We start from the raw sequence: 5,985 nt of genomic DNA, 5'->3' as shown, positions 1-5,985 counted from the left end.
AAATACTTTTAAGAAATTTCAAAGTCCCATACCCCGCCCCTCCTGCACTGTTTCTCCTGTTACATTAGTGTGGTGTGTGTCTTACATTAGTGGGGGGTGTGTTACAGCTGATGAGCCAACATGGCTACCTTGTTATGAACCAAAGCCTTAAGTCTACATTAGGATTTACTCTCTGTGTGGTCGTGTTCCGGGGAGTTTGACGAATGCCTCATGTCTTGTAGCCACCATTACGGTATCATATGAAATAGCTTCATCTCCCTGAAACCCCGCCTGTTCTAGCCATCCGTGCCCCCTCTCCAGCCTCCCCCAAGCCCCAGCAACAACTCACCTGTCTCTAGTTTTGTGGTTTCCAGAGCGACCTGTAGTTAGAATCATACCACACGTAGCCGTGTAAGCATTGAGCTCATAAGCGTTAAGCTTATATGGATGTATTACAGTTTCTTTTGTTTAATATTTATTTATTTTTGAAAGAGACAGACAGAATGCAAGTGGGTTAGGGGCAGAGAGAGAGGGAGACACAGAATCGGAAGCGGGCTCCAGGCTCCGAGCCGTCAGCACAGAGCCCGACGCGGGGCTCGAACTCACCAGCCGCGAGATCGTGACCTGAGCCGAAGTCAGGCGCTCAACCGACTGAGCCACCCGGGTGCCCCGGGTTTGTTTATCCGTTCACCTACTGAAGGACATCTTGGTTGCTCGCAAGTGTTGTTAATTCTGAACAAAGCTGTAAACATTCACGTACAGGTTTTCACGTGGACCTAAGTTTCGCCTCCTTTAGGTAAGCGCCGAGGAGTACGGTTGCTAGATCTCACAGTAAGCCCGGATTTAGCTTTGTAGGAAACCCCCAAACTGTCTTCCAAGGTGGCTGTACCATTCTGTCTCCCCCCCAGCAATGACAGCTGCTCCTGTTCCACAGCCTCACCAGCGTGGCACATGTCACAATCTCCCAGTCTGTGGCTTGGCTTTCCTTTTCTTTTCTTTTTTTTCCCACTACTTACTCATTTAAGTAATGTCTACACCCAACGCGGGGCTTGAACTCACAACCCCGCGATCAAGAGTCACACGCTCTTCAGCCTGAGCCAGCCAGGCGCCCCTTGTCTTCTCTGTCTCTCCACAGGGTCTCCCGCAGAGCACAAGTTTTAAATTGCGGCCAAGTCCAACCTATCAACCTCCATGGATCATGCTTTTGGTATTGTATCTAAAAAGTCATCGCAGGCCTGACCGAGGTCACCTAGATTTTCTCCCGTGTTATTTTCTAGAAGGTCTATAGTCTTGTGTTTTATATTCAAGTCTGTGATCTGTTTTGAGTTGTTTTGTGAAAGGTGGAAGGTCTTTTTTTTTTACATGTGGCCGTCCAGTTGTTCTAGGATTATTTGTTGAAAAGTTTGCTGACCATTTTATGATGTCAGGAAGGAAAAAAATGTCCTGGAATGTCACAGTACTGCTGGCCATCTTGGGACAGGTACCAACCTCCTGGAGGCCCACTTACTCATCCCCGTCCCACATCTCAATCTTATATTTGCAACACCTACTCCTGAGATAGTATATTGATCAAATATTGCCACAATAATGCTGTGCAACAATTCCCCTCCCCCTCCCCTCCTCAAACTCAGTGGTTTATTTTTTTTTTTTATTTTTTTATTTTTATTTTTTGGGACAGAGAGAGACAGCATGAACAGGGGAGGGGCAGAGAGAGAGGGAGACACAGAATCAGAAACAGGCTCCAGGCTCCGAGCCATCAGCCCAGAGCCCGACGCGGGACTCGAACTCATGGACCGCGAGATCGTGACCTGGCTGAAGTCGGACGCTTAACCGACTGTGCCACCCAGGCGCCCCTCAAACTCAGTGGTTTAAAATGTTACTAATTTGGGGGCGCCTGGGTGGCTCAGTCAGTTGAGCGTCCGACTTTGGCTAAGGTCATGATCTCATGGTTTGTGGGTTCAAGCCCCACATTGGGCTCTGTGCTGACAGCTCGGAGCCTAGAACCTGCTTCGGATTCTGTGTCTCCCTCTTTCTCTCTCTGCCCTTCCCCCGCTCATGCCCATGCACTCTCTCTCTTTCTTTCTCTCAAAAATAAACAAACATTCAACAAAAAAATTTTTTAATGTTAATAATTTGGGGCCCCTGGGTGGTTCAGTCGGTGAAGCATCCAACTCTTGGTTTCCGCTCAGGTCGTGATCTCATGGTTTCATGTGTTCGAGCCCCACATCGGGCACTGTGTTGGCAACTTGGAGCCTATTTGGGATTCTCTCTCTCCCTCTCTCTCTGCCTCTTCCCACCAACGTGGTCTCTGTCTCTCTCAAAAATAAATAAATGCTCACATCGGCAGCACATATACTAAAATTGGAACAATACGGAGAAGATTAGCCTGGCCCCTGCACAAGGAAATTCGTGAAGCGTTCCTTATTTTTATGAGGACTTTAAGATACAAAACAGATGAACATAAGGGAAGCAAGAATAGTATAAAAACAGGGAGGGGACAAAACATAAGAGACTCTCAAATATAGGGAACAAACAGAGGGTTGCTGGAGGGGTGGTGGGAGGGGGGAAGGGCTAAAGGGGTCAGGGGCACTAAGGAATCTACCCCTGAAATCCTTGTTGTTCTATATGCTAACTGGGATGTAAATTATAAAAATAAATAAATTTTAGAAAAATAGATAAATAAATCTTTAAGGAATAAATACATAAAATAAAATGTTGATAATTTATCCTCAAGCTCCCAGGTCTGTGGATTGGTTGGACAGTCTCATCTGGGGGCCCAGGCCGGAGGGACGGTGGTTGGTCCTTGGGGCCAGTAGAAATACGTGATACCTCTTAAGGCCTAGGCTGGGAACCGGTACGCTGTCCCTTCTGCTCATATCCTATTGGCCAAAGCAAGTCACGTGGCCAAGCCCAACATCAGTGGGGCAGGAAAATATATTTTTCCCGTGAAGATGGAGAAGAAGGGCGTGAATGTTTGTTGGATGGCGGTAAAGGAATCACATAATAATACGAACAGGCAAAGTTAAATGTAAAGAATTATTAACTAGAACAGGAGATTGAAGTTACAAAGGATTGGTTAAAAAGAAGTAAAGAAATATAGGAACAGCCGATATAAGGAGCCGATGTTTTATATCTAAAAAATATAGGAATAGCCGATGTAAGGAGCAGCCATTACACCTAGGATTAAGAGAGAGAGTTCAAGGTAGAGGCCCCTTCTACCTCTAACTGAACGAGAATAGGGGGAGGGAGATAGGAATCTGTAGTTTAATCTACTACTCCAGCTAGCTTTCCCTACACTAGCTTAAGATCTCGGAGCTCTGTGAACAGAGAGACCTTGTTGATTCACTGTCGTATCCTTGTCTCTTAGCCCAGTATCTGCCACTTGCTAGGTGTTGCTGTAGACAGGTTGTTCCTGGACTGGTTCCCATTGGTTGGTTGGTTGGGAGATAACATTCAAACCCAACCGGTTGTCACTGGCCATAAGCCACATCCCCAGCCATACTTTCATGGTGTTTGGTTGATGAGCACAACGTCCCTTCGTTATTGTTGGCGAAACCCAAAGGTAACGTATCCCCCCGGAATGGCAGGTGGTATTTTCCAAAAATATCTGCGACACTGCTTTCCATTCTACATGTTTTCCTGCGATGTGACCTTGACAGGCTTCCATGGAGAGGCAGAGTCTATGTCCCCTGCCCTTGACTCCAGGCGGGCTTGTGACTTGCTTGTAACCAACAGAATGTGCCAAAGTGATGACGCAGGACTCCCGAGGTTAATTTTAAAGGGCAATGCAGCATGGTCCTTGCTTTCCAGAACACTCGCCTGGGGAGCCACGAGTCTCCGTGTAAGAAGTCCCCACACTGGGAGGAAGCCCAACCGCTCAGAAAGGCCACACGAGGATTTCCCGATGGCTAGCTGCAGCGGACGCTCCGCCAACGGCTGGGTCAACCAGCAAATGCGGGAGCGAAAGGTCTCCAGGGTTTCCAGTCCCAGCTGCTGAGTCCCCTCCAGTCCTTAAATCTCCCCAGACCTCAGGAGGGTGCGGAGCCATTGTGAGAGTCATCACAAAGTCATTTTCATCTTTACTTCCTGGGGGGAGGGAGGGGCGTGGGGATCATCTGTTAGGTGGCCATACTAAGCGGAACCAGTCCCGGATCAGCATCCCCCCGCCCGCCTCTTCCTACACCATGAACTTGGACTGGAAGTTCTTCCCTCTCCCAGCGATATCGCTGTGACCATCTTCCCTCCTGTCCACGATCCTCGTGAAAGAGAAAGCCGGCACTTCTGAACAGGGTGGGCTGACGAAGGTTCTCTCTGAAGTGCTTCAAAACACGGTGTCAGACGCGCCACGGGCCTCACTGCGTTAGCGCCACACGGAAAGCTTAACCAGGCAACACGGAAAACCCAACCAGGGTGATTTTCCATCCCCTTCCAACGGAGAAACGAAAGCGACTGGAGAATCCTTTGTGCCACCGCAGCGTTCGAGAATGGGGCCGAGTGACCTTTCTCAAGCCCCTTGGTTTGGCACATTGAACAGAGGGATGGAAAGAGGAAAGAATTGGGGATTCGCAAAACCTGGGGTTGAAAATGAGTTCGGCCCCATCTCCTCTGTGGGATCTGAATGAGCTGTCTAACCTCTCGGCACCCGGCTCCCTCCGTCCCAAAACAGGATCGGGTAATGACCATCCCAGCCCCTAGGGCTGTTCCGCGGATGCCCTGATGTGGGCAGAGAGGTGACAGCGCTTTGTAAATCTGTGAGACAAAATACAAACGCTTGCTGTCTCCTTCCACTTTATATAAAGGGCGACTTCCGAAACACGAGAGACTAAACAACCCGAAAAGTTTCCTAGGCAATTTAGGACAGGGTCAAAGAAAGCAAAGCAAAAGACAAAACAAAGTCCTCTGCGGACATGTCCTTTCTTGGTGGGCGATACTCCCGGCACGCACCTGTGCTATCTACGGATCACGGTGGTAAGGGGACAGGGGACAGGGGACAGGGCACCGACCGGGGCGCCCTTCGCTGTCCTTCCCCTCAGAGCCGGTTTACCACCCCCCACCCCCCGAGTGGTAAACTGTGCTGCTCTGATCGAGTTCACCCTCTGCGGCTAAAGTGTTTCCTTCCCCAGCAGCCCCGCTTTCGAAACAGGCAGCCGCTCCGGTTGCTTTGCAGAGACTCGTCTCCAGTTCTGATCCTGAAGATAAGCTACTGGGTTTGCACCTCGGGTCGGTCTTCCGTCATGAGACAGAGGCGCAGCCGCTCTTGCTGCCCCGTGGCCTCAATGCCAATGTTCTGGGTCACACTCGCCCGGCGGAAGGGACCCTTAGAGGCCCGCCGGCCCACCGCCAGACCGCCGTGGAAACGGGGACGCGGGGAAGGAGCGGACCGTCAAGGCAAAGGCACAACACCCCCCAGGCTGCAGCTCCTCTTCCCAGAAATAGTCTCCCCTCGTTGTTCCTGCGTCACGCGTGTGCTCCTGGCGGGCACAGCCAGCTGCCTGCTCCACGTCTCCAGATGGTGACTAATGAGTGGCTGCGACTTGACTTGTCTAAGCAGAGCTCCGGATTCTACCCACCCACTCACGCTTGTTCCTCCCCCAGCCTACCCAGTCAGTTAATTGCCCAGGTCCTGGGGCCACATGCCTCGGAGCCCTGCTGCTGATCTTTCTTCCCCCATCCGGTTCACCTGCAAGCCCCATGGCCCTACCCTCAAAACACCGGCAGGATTGGTCTACTTCTCACCCCTTCGATGACTACCACCCAGCCACCCTGCCCTCTCACTCAGGCTGCTGCCACCCCTACCCGACTAGATTCCGTCTCCACTCTTTTTTTTTTTTTTTTTTTGAGTTTATGAACTTCTAGGGTATTCTTTTTTTTTTTTTTTTTTTAATATGAAATGTATTGTCAAATTGGCTTCCATGCAACACCCAGGGCTCATTCCAACAGGTGCCCTCCCCACGCCCATCACCCACCCTCCCCTCCCTCCCACCCCCCATCAACCCTCAGTTTGTT

At 50.3% G+C, this 5,985-nt stretch overlaps 1 pseudogene; it reads left to right on the top strand.

The window, feature by feature from the left end:
- The first annotated feature begins 2,310 nt into the window (after positions 1-2,310).
- Positions 2,311-2,408, top strand: LOC112864417 (U6 spliceosomal RNA; annotated as a pseudogene).
- The last annotated feature ends 3,577 nt before the right edge of the window (positions 2,409-5,985 follow it).

Source organism: Puma concolor, chromosome A3 (genome assembly GCF_028749965.1).
Source record: "Puma concolor isolate L17-30 chromosome A3, mPumCon1.1.hap2, whole genome shotgun sequence".
In the NCBI taxonomy this organism is placed as follows: domain Eukaryota; kingdom Metazoa; phylum Chordata; class Mammalia; order Carnivora; family Felidae; genus Puma; species Puma concolor.
The sequence above is the reverse complement of the archived record's forward strand: the minus strand, read 5'-3'. Positions and strand labels throughout refer to the sequence as shown.